Genomic DNA, 22174 nt, shown 5'->3' with positions numbered 1-22174 from the left:
GCTAACACGCCTCAGTGAGTGACATCTTACAAAATTGCACAATATGTAAAACAGGCTCACTGTAAAGTAAGATAGTTCACATGGTCACATTTGTGATTTTAGTGTAGCCCGGTTCCAACTATGTTTATTGCAGCAGTGATTATCTCAGTCAAGATATGGAGTCAACCCCGATGTCCCTCAGTGGACGAGTGGATCAAGAAAATGTTGTGTATATATACACAAGGGAATTCTATGCTTTTATCAGAAAGAATATATATATATATATGTAAATGCACATAGACTGCATGCTTTCCCTCACTTGTACGAATTAGAATATGCCTATAAACATATAAAGTAAATCTCTGGATTGTAAAATATGAATGATTACACCTGGACATGATTAATTTAACAGCAGTCAAAACATTTACACAGTAAGAACATAGGAGGAAATTCTTAGGAAAGGATCACAAAGGCACATTAGCTATGTATATTTGGTCTTATAAAATGATGATTATGGAAATGAACTCCAAAAAAATTGAAACAAATGTATTATTGTAGTTCTTTTTTTTTCTTTCCTTTTCCCTTCAATTTTTCGCCCTTTGGGTTATTACCTTCTGTGATAGCCTTTGTCTTGTACATAAGTTTATCTTAATTTGGGTAGGTGAAAGGGAACCACAGAAATAGTGGGAAAAGGGGTGAACCAATTGATCAGTGAAATCCACTAGACACTATATTGGAAATGAACTAGACAATCAGGAGGGGAGAGGGGAGAAACAAGGAGAGAATGAGGGAGGGGTTACACTGTTCAATAGGAAATGTTCTCATTACCTCATCTATGTATCTGTAACCCTTCTGTACTCAGAACCTGGGCACAGTCCTTTAGCTTTTCTGTTCAATCCCTGTAAGTTTGTTCTCTACCACTTGAGCCACAGCTCCACTTCTGGACTTTTTTCTTTCTTTCTTTCAGTTAATTGAAGATACTAAAGACATTCTTGCTTGAATTGGTAATGAACCTCAATCCTCACATCCTAGTCTTCCTTCTGAGTAACTAGGACTACATACATGAGCCCCAAATGCCTAGCTAACTGTTGCTAATTATGAGAAAATATCTATGTAAAATTTATATTAAATAATATTCTTTAATATATCAGGTGAACTCAAAGCAGAAATGATGATTGTGCACTAAGCTAAAGAGTAACTCACAACCAAAGTGATCTTAAAAAGCCATATCTATTAAAGGTAATGTGATCTTAGAACAAAAAAAATATTACTAAATTAAAATGAAGGAATAATGCATAGATTTAGTTACATAGACATAGTATTAATTATTAAAATGTAGTATTGCAATATAAGTTAGTAGGAAGTTGCATTAGTTGAAGCATTGCTTTAGTGTCATTAAAACATGTTTAAATATCTAAAACTTTAATAAAATAAAAAGTTTCTATAAAAATTATTTGTGAGCTGGTTGTCAGTGGCTCACATCTCTAATCTTAACTACTCAGGAGGATGAAATCTGAGGGTAATTCTCCAAAGCCAGCCAGGGCACAAAAGTCTGTGAGACTCATCTCCAATGAACTACCAGAAAACCAGAAGTGACGCTGTGACTCAACATGGTAGAGCACTAGTCTTAGGTTTAAGAGCTCAAGGACCGTGCTCTGGCCCAGAGTTGAAGCCCCAGGACTGACCATACATACATACATACATACATACATACATACATACATACATACATACATATATATCACAAACATCTTACAGACAGTACATAAAATAGGAATGTGATATATAAGCACAAATGTTAGCCAGTGAAAATATTTATTTTAGTCACCATCAAAGATCATACCTGTAACTTGATTTTGATGATTTTGTTATCGTAATTTCTCTGGGGATTGAAAGCTAGTTGAAGCTAGTCTGAGCAGAAGTCTCTATCTATTTGATCAGCATAAAACTGGACTGGAACAAGCTAGAGACCTGGAGTTCAAACATTACTACGGATAGATAAGAAATAAAAATTATTTTCTTTGAATCTGTCAATGTTTTAAAAAGTAGACCATTGGAATATGGGATGCATTCTAGCACAAACTCTTCATCCCTTTTTCTGTTTACTTATTCAGACAGATGTGATACTCTTGCTCTGGAGAATGCTTAGACTTGGTACTTCTACCTCTTCCCCTCAGTAGATAAGATCAGAGGAACATGCCATTTCATCAAACATTTTGAAGTAGGTGGGATCTCAACATTGATTTGCTTTGACTATTCTCAATCCACAGACCTCCCAATCTCCAAATAAGGAGGTGAAGGCTAATGAGTCTGAAATCTTCTGCCCCACCAACACTGTAAAATAAATCTGAAAGTGTGGTGCTGTCTTAGATAATGCAGGACTGGAGGCAGGAGTGGGAGGGAAATTTAAAAAAATCTGAAAGAGTCACATATTATTACAAAACTTAAGAAATAATTTATGAAGAATTGTGTATATGTAGAAAGATGTTGGTGCAATGATATGGCTTGTTAGAGTGTTTTAAATTAGGAATATTCAAAGTATCTATAAATGTTTCAAAATTAGTAAGCTATACAATTACCATAGTAGGAACTAGGCAGTATAATATAAGCATTTTAAGTAAAGTGATTCATAGTGTTACCACAGCAAACAAGATGTGACATGCTGCAAACTCAACTGTTGCACATAATAAACATTCAAAGAATATTGCATAATAATCACACAATTGGCCGGGAGTTTTGTCTAGTGGTCGAGTGCTTGCCTAGCATGCATGAAGACCTGGGTTCGATTCCTTGGTAACACATACAAAGAAAAAAGCCGGAAATGGTGTTGAGGCTAAAGTGCTAGAGCTCCAGGCTTGAAAATGTCCAAGGACAGTGCTCAGGCCCTGAACTCAAGCCTAGGACTGGCAAAAAATAATAATAATCACAAAATTAAGAGTTTTCATAAGCATCTTCCATACCTATAGTTGGCATTGGGTAATGGACCTCCATAAATTAAAGATAGGTAGTAAATTTTAGACAGTGAAATTTGGCTACAGTGACAGCACAATGTACTCCGACATGCTCTTCTTAAATCCTTTACAAGGATTCCTAGCACCCCTTTTTTAATATGTATTTTATTGTGATTAATAGAAGGGTTACATTATATTCACCAGATAGAAGGTGCATAACTTCACATTGATACCCTTTTTCATGACATGGTCCCCATTTCCCTCCCACCTTCCCCCCGCTTATCTTGATTTGTCCCCGTCCCTATCCAATTTCAAATAACCAATTAAGCACATATAAAATATATCAGATAACGAGGTGAAATATTGTAACAATATGAGATAACCAAGGGATGGCAAAAGAGATGAGAGATAATATAGCACTCTTGCCGATAATTCTTCCAGCAGTGATAGTTCCTCGCCTATTCCTTCCAATTGTTCTGTTTATGAACATCAGACAGAAACTGAATGGTTTGTGTGGGACTAAAAAATAACTACTTTAATCATGATGATAAATATTGTCTGAAAAAATATCTTTTTTACAAGCAAGGTATATATTTCATTTTTTTCTTCTTTCCATAGCTTGGCATTCATTTCACTTAACATCACCTTATATGGTCATATGTACATAGCTATTGAGCTATTGCATCCTCTCCTAGGACTATTCTATAAACATACTAATAGACTAACTGGAGCCTTAGATTTAGCAGGGGATTAACAAGGAATGTGTATAACCAGCTAGGAAAGCAATGTTTTCATAACTGGAAATTTGAAGACTGACAATAGTAGTTAGCATGGTATTTTGAGAATGACAGCCTATTTGATTGGGATCATTCATTATGAGAGATATCTGATAAATTCAGGAGGGGCAGAAGAAATGTCTTTCCAATATTTTCCCAAAGGGGTAGAGAAATGGGATTTTGATTTTATTACTTCAACTAGTATAACATTATTATATTTTAGAGGGATTCAAGACATGTTCTGTTGTGGATTTAAGCTTCTCTATGGCAGAATGAATTTTGAAAAGAGCAATTGTGTTTAGAGTATTGCTTCTTCAAGAAAATCAAGATTTTTCACAATCTAGTACAGACTGGAATATGATGTTTATTCCCTTAATTGACAGATTACTAAGTATTAAAGGAGACTCTGGTCCCTTGCCTTTAACAAAGTCAAAAAGCAGGAGAGGAAAGCATATATTGAGACTGCTCATATGAAAATATGTGATATGGGGGCCGGGAGTTTGGCCTAGTGGTTAAAGTGCTTGCCTAGAATGCATGAAGACCCGGGTTCGATTCCTCATACCACATGTAGAAAAAAGCCAGAAGTGGTGCTGAGGCTCAAGTGGTAGAGCTCTAGCCTTGAGAAACTTAAGCTCAGGCCCTGAGCTCAAGCCCAGGACTGGCAAAAAAAATATATGATATGATACATAACTATGAGAAGCTGTGTATTAATTTGCACTACTATATTTTCCAGAAAATATACTAGATTAATCTAAATATTATCTATTAAATTATATGTATGTGTTACATTTTATGAAAATACACTTGTTGTACAGAAAATGTAGCATTGTGTATATTGCTTTTCTTCATTTATAGCTGCCACTTCTACTACCAAAATTATAAAGTTATGTAAGCAGTGTCTAATAGATTCACGTACTTAGAAGCAGTGAGTGTGTGCCAGGAACTCAAAACAAAGAATCAAATATCTATTTTCTATTATGTCTTCATAACGGAATTAGGTCTTTGATAGACTCTACCTTTTAATTAATATATTTATACTATTCACTTTACTAATAATTATCGATAAAATCCTCTGCAATTTACTGTTTATAACTTGTTTTCTCTTTATTGTCATTGCGATTCTAATCATTTTTATTCTATTTTCTTCTACTTTTATTACAATTTAACAGTTTATATGATCAATTTTCTCTCACCTTATGAATGGTGTTGCAAATTACTATAAATATTTCTAATGAAATGAAATCCATTTTCAATTCATACCAAAGCAGTTTGTTACAGTGCAGAAATAATGGTATTTTGAAATTTCAAGTTAGGACATATGACACTATCATTGTTCAAAATCATTTAGTCAACATTGGATTTCAGGTTTTGAATTTGATTTCTTCCAAGACAATTAACATTTGGTGGGACACAAACCTGATGCAACTACAGGCAGAGATAACTAACCTTAGTTCCTAAAGAAGCCATACAATCAGAGGAGCATACACCTAGCATATTGTAGTGTTTTAAATTGCCAGATAATGAAAAATTTGTCCATTAGGTGTGTTAAATTTATTTGCAATTTACTATATTTTAAATTTATATTGGCTGTCATCATAATGTAATTGTATCATAATTGAAGAAGCATTGGTGCCATACAAAAGAACAATCCATTCATCCTCATGTGTTGTACTATTCTTATTTATTTCACTTATTTAGAGGCCATAAGCAACCAATATAGTGTTGCTAGGGCTACTTTGTACAAATTCTTGTATAGAGTAAATAGTAATATGATAGCATTATTTTTGTGTTTACTACATTCATAATATTCTTTTCTTTTTCTGTACTGTGTTCTCTACCAACTTCATTGTTTTTCATTCTAAAGATCTTAGTATACTATTTCTTTACAAAGCTATATATAGTAAATTTTCCCACTACTGTTTTACTGAGATATTATTTATTTCCCATTGTACTTGTATTTATTACTTGGCTGAATAAATTATTGGCTAGTGAGCTCTTTTTATATACAACTCTATTCTATCTTTATTTTCATGACTTTTGAAGCAAAATGATGCACTATAATATGATGCAATATTTTAGTTGTTTCTCTAAATTATGTTATTTTCTTGTCGATCTGTCTAGTAATGATTCTTCCTTGATGCTTATTTCATTTTTAGGAAGGAAGAGATCTAGAAGGAAGAAAGTTTCCTGTGAGACAACTGAATTCAAAATATTATCAATGTTCACCTGAGAAGAATGGCTCAGCACTTCAATAGATTGATTACAAAGCAGAATTGTAAAATGTAATGGGAAGAGTAAGATTTACCTTTAAAGTTCTGATTTGGAAGCCCATTTTATTCACTTAAAATTTATTTTCTAAGGATCATTTTGTTTTTCTATAAAGATGACAAATATTAACAAACAAATATTGTATAAATATGAATGATCTAATAAATATATGCAACAGAGCTGGGCTGGTTTAAGCAAGTCTTCTCTCACTAAAATTTTTGACCTCAGATTTTTCTACATGTCACCACGCTGTTAACTCATCTCTAAGCTATTTGGTAATTATGCCAGTGGCCGTCCACACAGCCACATTTCATCTAAGATGCTTTTATTCTTCTTCTTGGTGGGAGTAGCGTGAGAGTGTTGCATGCCTGAATTTTAAACACAATGTAGTTTTGTGGGATTTTTTCTTTCTTTCTTTCTTTTCTTTCTTTTTTTTTTTTTTGCCAGTCCTGGTATTGAGCTCAGGGTAGTTTTTTCACTTGAGCTTCACCATTGTTTTACTTTATTTACTGATTCACCATCACTCGTGCTTGACCAGTTTACTTCTCAGTTTTTTAATATCATTGTTTTATGTTTAAAAATTCCCATTCACTCCTTTTAAAAAAAACTGTGCATAGCAATTAAAGGGCAAGATAACAGTAACGGAAAGAATATTAATACTGTCAATAAAATATTTAATATGTAGTTCATTATGCCATGAGTAAACTAATAGAAATCTTTTTTTATATTTTTATTGTAATTAATAAAAGGGTTACATGATATTTGCCAGATAGAAGGTGCATTAATTCACATACGTTGATACCCTTGCACATGTCTTGGTCCCCATTTCCTTCCCCCCCAACTCCCCATCTTGGTTTTCCCCCTTCCCTATCCAATTTCAAATAACCAAATACAAATATATCCAATATATCAGATAACAAAGTGAAATACTGTAAAAATATAAGATAACAAAGGCACAGCAAAAGAAATGAAAGATAACATAGTACATTAAGGACAACAATCATTCATTATATGGCTTTTGTTTCAATATCTTGGAGGTCCTTTCAATTAGCTTCATACTATATGGCCTTATGTATCAAGGTTTTGCTCTATTGCAAATCTCTGCTAGGAGAGCCCAAGGTTTCTACTGATTATGACAAATGAGGGAAACCATTGAGCCTAAGTTCCTTTGAGTCTGGCTTACTTCACTTAATATGTTTTTTTCTAAGTTTTTCCATTTCCTAACAAATGGGTCAATGTCATTCTTTCTGACAGCAGCATAGAATTCCATTGTGTACAAATACCATGTCTTGTTGATTCATTCATCAACTGAGGGACATCTAGGTTGGTTCCATATCTTTGCTATGGTGAATAATGCTGCAATGAACATTGTTGTGCTAGTGGATTTAGTATGCCCTAGTTTCTGGATGGTTGGGTAAATGCCAAGTAGTGGAATTGCTGGGCCATAGGGGAGCTCTATGTTTAGCCTTTTGAGGCACTGCCATACTGCTTTCCATAGTGGTTGAACGAGTTTGCACTCCCACCAACAGTGTAGTAGTGATCCCTCCTGGCCACATCCCCTCCAGCATCTGTTGTTCTTAGTTTTTCTGATCCTGGCCATTCTAACTGGACTGAAGTGGAATCTTAGTGTTTTGATTTGCATTTCTTTTATGACCAGAGACGTTGAGGATTTCTTCATGTGTCTGTAGGCCATTTTTGTTTCTTCTTCAGAGAAGACTCTAAGTCTTTGGCTCATTTTTTAATGGGATGGTTGTTATTTTGGAGATTAGTTTTGGAGTGATTCAATTTTTTGAGCTGTTGATATATTTTAGATATGAGGCCTTTGTCCATTGTGTGGTTGGTGAAGATCTTCTCCCACTCTGTAGGCTTCCTAATTAATTTACTAGCTATGTCCTTTACCATACAGAAGCTCTGCAGTTTAATGCAGTCCCAGTTATCCAGCCTTTCTCTGATTTGTTGTGATTCTTGGTCCTTATTAAGAAAGTTTCGACCTGTGCCAAGGAGGCCTAGTGTATCTCCTATTCCTTCTTGTAAAGTTTTCAGTGTGTCAGCTTTTACCTCCAGGTCTTTGATCCATTTGGAGTTAATTCTAGTGCAGGGTGACAAAGAAGGATCCAACTTTAGTTTTCTGTGGGTGCTTAACCAGTTTTACCAGCAACCAAACCAACATTACCAAAAATTCTCAAAGATGTTCTACACATAGAAAACCAACATAAATGCAATACAGAGAAAGAAATGTCACCTAAACATCGTACCATCTAAGTACCACAAGAACTGTCAAGACACAGGCCCTAATGAAAGCTTTTAAAAATGGTACGAACTAATAAATATCTCTCAATCCAACTCTCAATATCAATGGACTTAACTCTCCAATTAAATGGCATAGTCTGTCTAGTTGGATCAAAAAGCAAGATCCATCGTTCTGCTGTCTTCAAGAGACACATCTTACCCCCCAAAAAACAAACATTTTTTGAAAGTGAGAGGTTGGAATAAACTCTATCAAGCTAACGGCCCCCATAAACAGGCTCGAGTTGCCATAGTCATATCAGATAAAATAGACTTCAAACTAAAATTAGTGAGAAAAGAAAAAGAAGGTTACTACATACTACTAAAGGGATCTTTCCTCCAGGAAGACATGATGATCCTAAATATCTACACACCCAATCCCAGAGCTCAGAACTTCATCAAGCAAACTTTCCTTTCACTGAAACCATACATAGATCGAAACACAGTGATTGTTGGTGAGTTTAAAACACCACTCTCACCTATGGACAGATCAACAAGGCAAAAACTCAACAGAGAAACCTTAGAGTTGAACAACTATATAGACCAACTAGATCTAACAGACATCTGCAGAATATTCCACCCAGCAACAACACAATATACGTTTTTCTCAGCAGCACATGGAACATTTTCCAAAATAGACCACATGTTAGGCCATAAAACAAACCTGGACAGATTCAGAAACACTGAAATTATTCCCTGCACGCTCTCAGACCACAAAGGCATCAAATTGGAACTGAATACACATCTCCACCAACGAAAACCCTTTAACTCATGGAGATTGAACAACACATTGTTGAATCACCAATGGGTCGTCGAAGAGATCAGAACAGAAATTCAACAGTTTATGAAATTTAACAGTAAGGAGCACACAAAATATCAGCTCCTTTGAGACACGGCAAAGTCAGTCCTCGGAGGAAAATTTTTAGCTCTGAGTGCCTATAACAACAAGTTGGAAAAATCGCAAACCAGCAAGTTCCTGGAAAAAGAGCAACAAACCAACCCTAATCCCAGCAGAAGGAAGCAAATTATTAAAATCAAAGCAGAATTAAATGATTTGGAATCCAAAAAAACTATAGAAAGAATCAACAAAACAAGGAGTTGGTTCTTTGAAAGAATTAACAAAATTGACAAGCCCTTAGCAACTCTTACCAAAAAAAGAAGAGAGCATACCGAAATAAACAAAATCGCAGATGAAAATGTAAACTAATAGAAATGTATGATGTTGCTAATGTCCTTTCAGAACTAGGCAAACACTGAGAACATTCCTCTGTATTTCTTACAGTTTTAATATTTGAGTAAATAAAACTGTGTTCCTATTAACATAATCTCCTAAAATATAAAAACAGTCCATAAAATATCACATTTATTGTTTTCACCTCAATGTCTTAAAAATTGTTTTCATTTTCAATCTCATTAGATACAAAATTTTAAAAATGAGCTTTGCTTCCTTCCTAAATGTAATCATGGTGAAAGGTATTTGTGCAGTGCTAAAGGTTTAGGAAAAGATTGGCTAAGGACCATGCACCTTTTTGGTAGTGAACAAACTAGTCCTGCAGAAAAGGACATCATTGACGCTCATTGTAGTCATCTCACTGTTTATACTCAGAAACCTTCAATATATTAAAGATATATACATTAAATAAAGTAAAATTGCCATGTTCATCTAATCTGGGATGGTAATCCAAAAGTTTTAAAATTAATCAAATAGTTCAACATTTTTCTCGCAATTTTATCTTACGGTGCAGAAAACTGAATGAGGACTATGTGAACAATCTCTACAACTAACCTCTCAGCTCGGCCCAGAATTGTATTGAGCTTCACACAGATTTTGCTGCATAATTTTCATATATATGTAAATGGATGTTTGAATTCTGTTTAAATTTTCATATACGTATTAACTTTAAGTGAAATATATTAAATTATTATGTTTAACTGCCCAATGCCAGAAAATAAAATAGATATTGGACTAAGTTCATTCAATTCTTCCTTCTCTATCAAAAATTGTATTCTACAGTTTAAAAGAAAAGGGCATTTTTTGACTCATCCCCTCAAATTCTCCTTGATACTAACATAATGAAAAGATATAAAATGAAAGCAATATGTCGTAGGATCTGATGCTCCCTCTTAGCAGCTTTTAGGTTCAGAAAAGCTTATTTGGCTTTCATTATGAAATCTCTCTATGTTGATTCATTTTATAGGAAATACAATTTAGCCATATTCAATGTTCTTTTTGTTGTTTTGTTTTGTTTCATGTTTTCCATTACTAGCTTCTATTGTATGGTCCAATTTGCATGTACACATTTTCCTTCACAGAAATCCCAAAGTAAAACAAGCCACATTTTAGTGGTTCATAAGATAACATATTAATGCACACCTTACAACCAAAGAAATTAATCAATACCCATCATGGCAAGTAGTTCATAAAATATTATTTTATATAAAATGAATAATAGGAAAAGAAAATATCATTACTCAAGAATTACAGGCTATGATATGAGGGTGGATTTTCAAAGGCAATGGGAACTCATTTCAAGCTTATATTCCTAGATTTATCAGTGATGGTAGATTTTACAAATAGGATAGCATATAAATTTAATTGTGCAAATTAACATTTTGGTATATATACACTGTGAAAAGACTTTATGGCATATAATTTTATTGCAAATTAATGTTTCTAACAGCTTCCTTAATTATCTTTAGTTTTGTGTCTGAGCATCTAATAATCTACCTTCTTAGCAGATTTCAATATATATAATAAAATATTACTAGCAGCAGCAAACAGTCTTCATATTGGATTTGCAGTATCTCTAGACTATTATGCCACAAGGTGTATGATTCCCCAGTACTCCACCTTGTAGACTCACCATTTAGCTGTTTTATCACTCTTAGGATTGTTTTCAATTGTTTCAAATTCCAAATAAAGGATAGATAATAGAGTCTATGTTTATGTACTTAGCCTATTTATTTCTATCATTGTTCATGCTGATCCATGTTGTTATAGGTAGTAGGTTTTCTTTGATCAGGAGGAATGATAATGAGTTTTATATTTATCCATTCTGTATTAAGTAAACACATTTTTTATAGTGAAGACATTGTTTCCAGTCATTGAATTAAATTCATTTGGATATGTACTTATATGTAGAATTGATGTACATTATTATTGCTGATTTTTTGTTCTAAGGATTATTTATACTGTCTTCTGTGGCTTGCATTCTACTTTTAAATTGCATTTGAGTTCCTTTTTCTATATATTATAGGCAGGGATGAACTAGAATATCTTTATATTTCTTCCATTCACTATAAAATTATTCAGAACATGTAGAATAGGCAAGGAAAAATCATCCAAATCAATAGATAGAAATAAAATTATCTGCATTTGCTGATAATGTGCCATGCATGTAGAAAACACTGAATACTCCACAAAAGATTGTATGGACTATTTTAAGCATTGATATGATTCAGTCTTAATTTACAGCATGAGAGGAAGCAATACTTAAGGAGAAGAGATATAGAAGCCTGGCGTCTGGCATGGTCTACTCAAGTTCTAGCAGTGTTCTAGACTAGAGGCAGACAGAAATGCAGGCAAACCTGCATTTGCTTACTTGTAGCAAAACACAGAAGAAATAAGTATATTTTTAATATAAAAGGAGTAATTAATAGAACTTAATGGCAGCATGTAAGAAACAGGAAGGAGACCAGGAGTTTGGCCTAGTGGTAGTGTTTGCCCAACATGCACAAAGGACCCAGAATCAATTCCTTGGTGCCACATACTTAGAAAAATAGCCAGAAGTGCTGCTTTGGCTCAAGTAGCAGAGCTCTAGCTTTGAGGAAGCCCAAGGACAGTGCTCAGACCCTGATTTCAAGCCCCAGGACTGGCACAAAAAGGAGAATCTTATTTAAGGTTCAAAAGACATGGAATACAATTCATAGCGAATAATTAAGACCTCTGTTTTGGAAATCAGTGTTGAACATGATTAAGCCAGTGTCATTCAGTGGTTTATATGTTGACTATTGGGAGCCCTTGAGCTTTCAGAGAGGGAAAAATTAAAGTTAAAATTTTGGACAACTATTATAAGAATAATAATTTAAAAATTTCAAATATCTCATTGCTAATTTTTATTGCTGGCAAGTTCTAATATTAAAATAATGGGTAACACATTATATAAATGTAAATGAAGAACTAAACTACCTAAAATTATAGTGTTTCACAGTCTGATGAAAATATTTTAGACTCACAGACTATTACATGACAGTGAGCTAAAAATAGTTTTTACATTTCTATAAAATTAAAAAGTCAAATGCAGAGGCATGCAAATAGATAACATAATTTGAGAAAAACCCAATAATGATTGCCAAAACCAAGAGTGTGTATGTACATGTACATATATGTATGTATATGTGTGTGTGTTTGCACACATACTGGGTTTGAACATTTTTGGAACGTTTTCTCAGAAGGAATAAGAGTAAGTCTTGCTGCCTCCCTCTGGCTGCGAAGCTTACCTGCTCACCACATTGCCTTCTTTCTGGACAATATCATTTGCACTACATTTAATGTTTTGGCACTTCAATAAAATTCATTTTGAGAATGTAAAGCCAAAATGTTATTTCTCCTAACTAAAGATTTAATATTCACCTTTTCCAATAAAAAACTTTTACAATGCAAGTTTTTTTTACAATCTATCCTCTACCCATGTTCTACATTATATCAAGAAAAATATTACTGTATGTTATTCCAGTTCATTTACATTCTTTTTCAGTTCAAACTCTGTGTCTCTGTCTCTCCTTTTCCCTCTCCTTTTGGGGCTTGAAATCTGGGCCTGAGCATTATCCCTTAGCATTTTTGCTCATTTTGGTACTTTATGACTTGAGCTATATCCCACTTCTGGATTTTTGGTGATAATTGTGCATAAAGCTCTCATAGACTTTCCTGCTCAAGCTCACTTTGAATCCTTGACCATAAATTCTCAGATCTGAAGCTCCTGAGTAGCTAATATTACAGGCAGAAGAAGAAGACAAAGAATAAGAAGAAAGGAGGGAAACTGTGGAACTGGGATCGGGGGCACAAAGTAAGTCTATGCATGAAAATATAGGATTGAAAAAAATCATATTCAGAGAGATATAAAGTCAAAACATAAATAAAATGGAATCTAATGTGAAGGGAGTTTTAAAAGCTTGTAAAGGAGATTTGATTCAGTGAAAAATCAGAAAAGTTTTAGCAAGACCTCTGTCAGTTTCTTTCTGACAAAATACACATGAGAAAATATTTTAAATTGTGAAAGAAGTTTAAGCTCTTAGTAGTAACATGAGGAGGAGGAGGGGGGAGGGAGGGAGGGAGAGGAGAGGTGGGACAGAGAGAGAAAAGGGAGACAGACAGAGAGAGAGAGACAGACAGACAGACAGACAGACAGACAGAGAGACAGTGAGAGAGACAGAGAGAGAGACAGAGAGAGAGAGAGAGAGAGAGAGACAGAGAGAGAGAGAGAGACAGAGAGAGAGAGAGAGAGACAGAGAGACAGAGAGACAGAGAGAGAACTTCCAGAGCATTATGATGAAGATTCCTAGTCTTTGACATTTAAATAACTCACAGCATCCTGGATCCTTCAGAATTGTAAGAACAGAACAGCGAGTAGAAAGATAATTTTTCATCATTTTAGATGACACATTCCTTTGAGCAATTTGCAACAGTACAAAGTATATTGGTAAATCAGTAGAAATGAAAGGACATCCTTATGACCTTGAGGAAGTGGGGTCAAAAGGAAAGTGCTAACCAATTAAAGCATGATCACTGTCTGTTTCTTTTCTTTGCTGTCATAAACTGTAGCTGAGAAAGAATTAAGCTATTACTTTTTGCAAACTTACCTTATCTTGATACTATCCTGGCAGTATATCCATAAGAAAAAGAGATTTGGATCATAGTGGATTAAATAGTAAATTTAGTAAATGGTAAATTACATTAACATAATACGATGAAGGCAATATTAATCATCTTTGGCCTACCTAGCAATATTTTGGTACAGTTTAAGCCAAAAAAGTGGTAACATTTTGAAGTTTGCATTTTTTTATTTTTTGATTTTGTGGAAATATATATAAAAACAAAACTAGGATGAGGTAGCATTTGAGGATAAACTGTTCTCTGTATTTTAATTCAATGATAATAATGTACATTTCCTTTTACAGTGTCCTCATTTCCCTATCTCAAGAGCAGTCCTGTGGATTTCAGTGTGCAGGAAAATTTGGATATATAAAACTCAGAAGCACATTTCTTGGCTACACAGTAGTAGTAAATTTTCTCTGTCGGCTCTAGAGTATATATTTGGATTTAGGATTTTCAGTTATGGGTGCTGGGTGTCAAGAAGACAAATATAATTTTGGCACATGCTCAAGTGTCAAAATATTAGGATCCTTAACACATCTGGAATGTTTAAACTTCTAGGGCCATTCACAATTAACTATCACAGTGTCACTGAGAGGATGAGGACATGTCTGAAAGTGACAATCCATAGGTGTGTTTGTTTCTTGCAATTTACCTAACCAACAGAGCCTGCTCATTTCTTTCTTCACAATTTCTTTTTTTTTCCACTCCTGGACTTGAGCTCAGTGCTTGAGCACTGTCCTTGGACTTTCTCAAGGGTTAGAGCTCTACCACTTGAGCTTCAGTACCACTTCCAGCTTTTTTCCATGTATGTGGTACCAAGGAATCGAACCCAGGTCTTTGTGCATGCTAGGCAAGCACTCTACCACTAGGCCAAACTCCAGACCCACTTTCTTCACAATCACCGGGGACTAGAGTCTCAGAGCCCCTTGTTCTCTCTTGGCTTCTTTCCTAGCACTCAAACTACACATGTGTCTCCTGTTTTGGTTAATTAGAGATAAGATTTTTATAGACCTTTTTACTCTGGCTGGTTTCAAAACTGGATTCTCAGCTCTCAGCCTCCTTAGTAGCTAGGATAACAATCATAAGCCATAATGCCTGGCTTTCCAACAATTCCTTTGAGATACTCTACGTGGCACAACTCCAGTATCTATTACCAGAATTTAATCACAAAACAGTCAGGAGACGTATCCTTCCTAATGAGGCCATTATGATGTGGGCACTAAGTTAGTCCTAACATGTCAGGTGCAAAGTAAATTCTCCTTTCCCTTGCACACTCATGTAGAGCAGACAATCAGAGCAGCTCAGCAATGAAAATACAAAAGAGAAATGCCCAGTGGATATGGGGCAGGAGGTCACATTATTAGTCATTTCAGGTGTGGAGAGGAGTTGAGTTTATTTTCCTTTATATTCATTTTTTTTTCAGTGAGCTGACTTATAAAAAGAGAACTCATGTGTTGCAATCAAGAATTGAAATTTGATTTTAGTGTTGTTTCTGAGTTTTCCCAGTCATTTTAGTACAAAATTATCAAATATTAAATAAATAGTGCTTGTATGTGTAAAGGTCTTGTTTCCCTTCCCCCCCCCCAGTTTGGTTATTTGAGCACGGGGCCTCCTGCAAGCATAAACAGGAATATGTCACTTGAGTTTTATCTCCAGGCTGTATTTTTGCTTTTCAATTTATTTATAGAGTCTCACAAACTTTATGCCTGGACTGGCCTTGATCCTCTGGACATCAGCCATCTGAGAGATTAAGTGTGGAGAACATTTGAGATGGGGGAAAGGTGAGTAAAGTACAGATGTTTGCCTTAATGGAATTCTTTAACTTTTATTATTATCATCATTTCACAGTTTTCCACAAACCGTAATAATCTATTATTTTGTCAGAAACATTCATTCTGTTTTGTAGTTAGCTATATTTTGTGCTTGCATAATTTGAATGGTAATTACATTATTGCATTGGAAGTATTTTCATAATAAAAATAAGTGTATTTAGGGGGCCACTTGTTTGTCCTAGCAGTAGAGTGCTTCCCTAGTATGCACGAAGACCTAGGCTCAATCCCTAGGTACCACATTGGGAAGGGGAGAAAACAAGATGAGGGGTAGGGGTGGGAGGAGGGAAATGGGGACCAAAATATGAGAAAGGGTTTCAATGTTTGTGAAGTAATGCACCATCTATGTGGTGAATATAATGTAACCATTCTGTTAATTACAATAAAAAAAGACAAAAGCTGGTAGTGGTATTGAGGCTCAACTGGTAGAGCTCAAGCCTTGAGAAAATGAAAGGATAGTGCTCAAGCACTGAGCTCAAGCTCAGGACTGGCAAAAAAAAAATAGTGTACTTTAAAAAGAAAGACAAAAATCATACAAGTTAAAATTGGTGTACAATCAAAATATTTTAACATTGTTACATAACTTTAATCTTACTATTGAGGGACTTCTTTCTGCATCTTGTTATGTTTGTTGGTTGATTTGCTTTCAGATTTTTGTTGTTTGTTTTGTTTTGATTTTTGATGGTGGCAGTCTTGGTCCTGGGCTTGAACTCTGGACCTGGGTGCTGTTCCTACCACTTGAGTCACAGTACCATGTCCTGCTTTTAGGTGTTTTAAGGTAGAATATTACTATCTAGCTCACAAGGGCCTCAGGTTCAGTTTTTTGCATGTTTTCTGGAATGTTGGGATTGTAACCCTGTGCCACCATGCCTCATACATTGAGTTTTTGAAAAAGAGTGAATATCATAATCATTAATGTTTTGTTTGGGGTTTGGGGCTGGTAATTTTAAACAAAGATTCTTTTTATTAAAACTCTTTAAGGTAGAAAAATGAAGAAAAAATATTTCCTAATATCTATACAGAAAAAAAAAAACAAACCTCCTCATGGTTACATTTTTAAAGACAAAACATAGAAGAATGGCTAAGCAGTATGGTGCCTTTCAGAATGTGTTAGGTCATGATTTCAAACACTGATTTCACCCAAACAGAAAACATGCTACTGGTGTAACTCAGTGCCTGAAGTAAATCTGTAATGGTAACACACATGAAAGATAAGTTCTTGGGGATGGAAATGTGGCTTAGTTGTAGAGTTCTTGACTAGCATGCATGAAGCCCCCTGGGTTCTATTTCTTAGCACTTAAGAAAAACGTCAAATCAAGGAATAGCATCTCCCACCCAACATAAAAAGGCAATGGAGCAGTCAGTGGCAAATCTAGAGGAGAGTCTTCCAAGTGCTATACAAATGCAATTGATAAACATCATTAGTGAAAAGTGTGAAAACATAAAGAAAGAGATAAGGGAGGAAGCCATAACTAAAAAAGAGGAAACCATAAACAAGGTGATATGTGAAAAAAGGGGAAGGCATAAAAGTGGCCATAATAAAGGTTTTTCAAGGAAAAATGGATGAATTCATAGAACCCACAAACAAAAAGGTGACCGAACTCCAACAAATGTTCAAAGAGAATAAAGCTACTGAGCTAACCACTCAAATGGAAATCAATGAGTTAGAGAAATCCATACATAATCTAAAACAAGAGATGCAAGGCATCAAAAATGAGCAATTAGAAGCAAGGCAGATAAAGAATAAAGTTGAAAGCAGGTTAGACAATGCAGAAAAGAGAATTTCTGGGGTTAAAGATAATTTAGTTGTTATAGAGAAAGAACAGAAAATGAGTTAATTCAAATCTAGGAATATGAGAAAATGCTACAGGAGGTCCAAGATACAATTAGGAAGCCTAATTTAAGGCTAATTGGCATTGAGGAGGGTCTGGAGAAAGAGATCAATGGTATTGGAAATATACTTCAGGGAATCATCTCAGAGAACTTCCCAAATATCCAGAAGGGAAGGCCCATCCAGATACAAGAAGCTTTTAGAACCCCAAAAAGACCGGACCAGAAAAGGACATCCAACCACCACATTATAATCTGAACTGGATCAATAGAGACCAAAGAAAGGATCCTAAAAGCAGCCAGGGGGAAGAGAACAATCACCTATAAAGGGAAACCAATCAGAATAACCCCAGATTTCTCAGCAGAGACCATGCAAGCAAGAAGAGATTGGATGATATATGTCATGCCCTGAAGTCAGATAACTACCAACAAGAATACTGTACCAAGCTAAGCTCTCATTCATAACTTAGGGAACAATAAAAACATTCCATTTCAGGGAAAACCTTCAACATTATATAGCAACAAAACCAACATTACAGAAAATTCTCAAGATGTTCTAAACATAGAAAACCAACACAAAAGTAATACAGAGAAAGAAATGGCACCTAAAATTCATACCATCTAAATACAATAAGAACTATCAAGACACAGGCCCTAATGAAAGCTTTTAAAAGTGGAAGGAACTAATAAATATTTCTCCATCCTGACTCTCAATATCAATGGACTTAACTCTCCAACTAAATGACATAGACTATTTAGTTGGCTCTGAACTTCATCAAGCAAACTTTACTTTCACTGAAACCATACGTAGACCGAAACACAGTGATTGCTGGTGACTTTAACACACCACTCTCAAATATGGACAGATCAACCAGGCAAAAACTCAACAGAGAAACCTTAGAATTGAACAACCGAATAGACCAACTAGATCTAACAGACATCTGCATATTATTCCACCCAGCAACAACACAATATACTTTTTTTTCAGCAGCACATGGAACATTTTCCAAAATAGACCACATTTTAGGGCATGAAACAAACCTGGGCAAATTCAGAAACACTGAAATTATTCCCTGCACTCTCTCAGATCACAAAGGTATCAAATTGGAACGGAACACCCATCTTCACCAACGAAAACCCTGTAACTCATGGAGATTGAACAACACATTGTTGAATCACCAATGGGTCATCGAAGAGATCAGAACAGAAATCAAACAGTTTATGAAATTTAACAAAAAGGAGCACACAAAATACCAGCTCCTTGGGAAAAGGCAAAGGCAGTACTCAGAAGAAAATTTTTAGCTCTGAGTGCCTACAATAACAAATTGGAAAAATCGCAAACCAACTATTTAATGTGTCACCTTAAGCTCCTGGAAAAAGAACAACAAACCGACCCTAATCCCAGTAGAAGGAAGCACATTATTAAAATCAAAGCAGAAGTAAATGAATTGGAGTCCAAAAAAAAAAAAACTATAGAAAGAATCAACAAAACAAGGAGTTGGTTATTTGAAAAAATTAACAAAATTGACAGACCCCTAGCAAACCTTAGCAAATAAAGAAGGGAGCATACAGAAATAAACAAAATCACAGACAAAAATGGTAATATCAAGACAGAAATTACCAAGATCCAGAGCATCATGAGGGAATACTTTTCAAAAAAAATTTGAAAATCTAGAAGAAATGCATTAATTCCCACCTGATATTAACATACCCACACTGAACCAAGAAGAACTAACCCAACTCAACAGGCCTATTTCAAGCACTGAAAGAGAAATGACAATAAGAGACTTTCCACCTAAGAAAAGCCCAGGTCAAGATGGATTCACAGCTGAATTCCATAAGGTCTTTAAAGCAGAGCTCACACCAATACTCCTGAAGCTCTTCAACAAAATTGAAAATGAAGGCTCTTTACCAAACTCATTCTATGAAGCCTGTATAACCCCGATCCCCAAACCAGACAGATTCATCAAAGAAAGAGAAGGATAGACCTATTTCTTTGATGGAAATCGAGGCAAAACTTCTCAACAAAATACTGGCCAACTGTCTACAACAACTCAACAAAAAATTATACACTATGATCAAACAGGATTCATCATAGGGAGGCAAAGCTGGTTCAACATATGCAAATCAATTAATTCAACACATCAACAGGAACAAGGACAAGAATAACATTATTGTCTCAATAGATGCAGAAAAGGCATTTGACAAGATCCAACACCCCTTTAGGCTAAAAGCACTGGAGAAACTAGGAATCCATGGAACATTCCTCAGTATAATAAAGGCTGTGTATCACAAACCCACAGCCAGTATTAAACTTAATGGCAAAAAGCTAAAGCCATTCCCTCGAAAATCAGAAATGAGACAAGGATGCCCACTCTCTCCAAACCTCTTCAACGTAGTATTAGAATTCCTAGAAAGAGCAATAAGGCAAGAAGCAAGCATAAAGGGGATCCAAATAGGGAAAGAGGAAGTGAAACTTTCCCTCTTTGCAGATGACATAATTCTGAATTTCAAAAACCGTATAGACTCCACTCCCAAGCTCCTTGAGCTGATTCAAAACTTTGCAAAGGTAGCAGGGTATAAAATTAACCCTCAAAAATCAACTGCCTTCCTCTATGCCAACAGTGAGAGGAAAGAGGAATCAGGAAAGCAACTCCTTTTGCAATAGCCTCGAAGAAAATAAAGTACCTAGGAATTATCTTAACTAAGAATGGAAAGGACCTTTTTGATAAAAACTTAGAAACCCTGAAAAAGGAAATTAAAGCAGAACTAAGGAAATGGAAAAACCTCCCATGCTCCTGGATTGGAAGAATCAACATCATGAAAATGACAATCTTGCCAAGGGCTATCTACAAATTCAACGCAATACCCATCAATATCCCAATGTCATTCTTTAAAGAAATAGAAGAGGCAATTCAAAATTTCATATGGAATAATAAAAGACCCCATATAGCAAAAACACTTCTTAGCAGAAAGAATAGCGCAGGACGAATTTCAATACCAAACTTTAGACTCTATTACAGAGCTATAATCATCAAAACAGCTTCATACTGGCACAAAAACAGGCCTGAAGACCAACGGAATAGAACTGAGGACCCAGATATTAAACCACAGACCTATGACCACCTAATCTTTGACAAGGGAGCCAAAAAAATAGAATGGAAGAAAGACAGCCTCTTCAGCAAGTGGTGCTGGTAGAACTGGTTAAGCACCTGCAGAAATCTAAAGTTGGATCCTTCTTTGTCACCCTGCACTAGAATTAACTCCAAATGGATCAAAGACCTGGAGGTAAAAGTCGACACACTGAAAACTTTACAAGAAGGAATAGGAGATACATTAGTCCTCCTTGGCATAGGCTGAAACTTTCTTAATAAGGACCAAGAATCACAACAAATCAGAGAAAGGCTGGATAAGTGGGACTGTATTAAACTTCAGAGCTTATGTATGGCAAAGGACATAGCTAGTAAACTAATCAGGAAGCCTACAGAGTGGCCTTCACCAACCACACAATGGACAAAGGCCTCATATCTAAAATATATCAACAGCTCAAAAACTTGAATCACTCCAAAACTAATCTCCAAAGTAACAACCATCCCATTAAAAAATGGGCAAAAGTCTTAGAGAGTCTTCTCTGAAGAAGAAACAAAAATGGCCTATAGGCACATGAAGAAATGCTCAGCATCTCTGGTCATAAAAGAAATGCAAATCAAAACAACTCTAAGAGTCCACCTCACTCCAGTTAGAATGGCCAGGATCAAGAAAAGTATTAACAAAGGATGCTGGAGGGCATGTGGCCAGGAGGGATCACTACTACACTGTTGGTGGGAGTGCAAACTCGTTCAACCACTATGGAAAGCATTATGGCAGTTCCTCAGAAGGCTAAACATAGAGCTCCCCTATGACCCAGCAATTCCACTACTAGGCATTTTCCAAATTGTCCAGAAACAAGGACATACAAAATCCACTAGCACAACGATATTCATTGCAGCATTTTATCATAGCAAAGATATGGAACCAACTCAGATGTTCCTCAGTTGATGTGTGGACCAACAAGATGTGGTATTTGTACACAATGGAATTCTATGCTGCTGTCAGAAAGAATGACATCGCCCCATTTGTTAGGAAATGGAAAGACTAGAAAAAATCATATTAAATGAAGTAAGCCAGACTCAGAGGAATTTAGGCTCAATTGTTTCCCTCATTTGTCATAATCAGTAGAAACCTTGGGCTCTCCTAGCAGAGATTTGCAATACAGCAAAACCTAGATATATAAGGCCATATAGTGTGACGCTAAATGAAAGGACCTCTAGGATATAGAAACAAAAGCCATATAATGAGTGATTGTTGTCCTTAATGTACTATGTTATCTCTAATTTCTTT

Source organism: Megascapheus bottae, chromosome 7 (genome assembly GCF_031878675.1).
Source record: "Megascapheus bottae isolate mThoBot1 chromosome 7, mThoBot2.hap1, whole genome shotgun sequence".
Taxonomy (NCBI): Eukaryota; Metazoa; Chordata; class Mammalia; order Rodentia; family Geomyidae; genus Megascapheus; species Megascapheus bottae.
The sequence above is the reverse complement of the archived record's forward strand: the minus strand, read 5'-3'. Positions refer to the sequence as shown.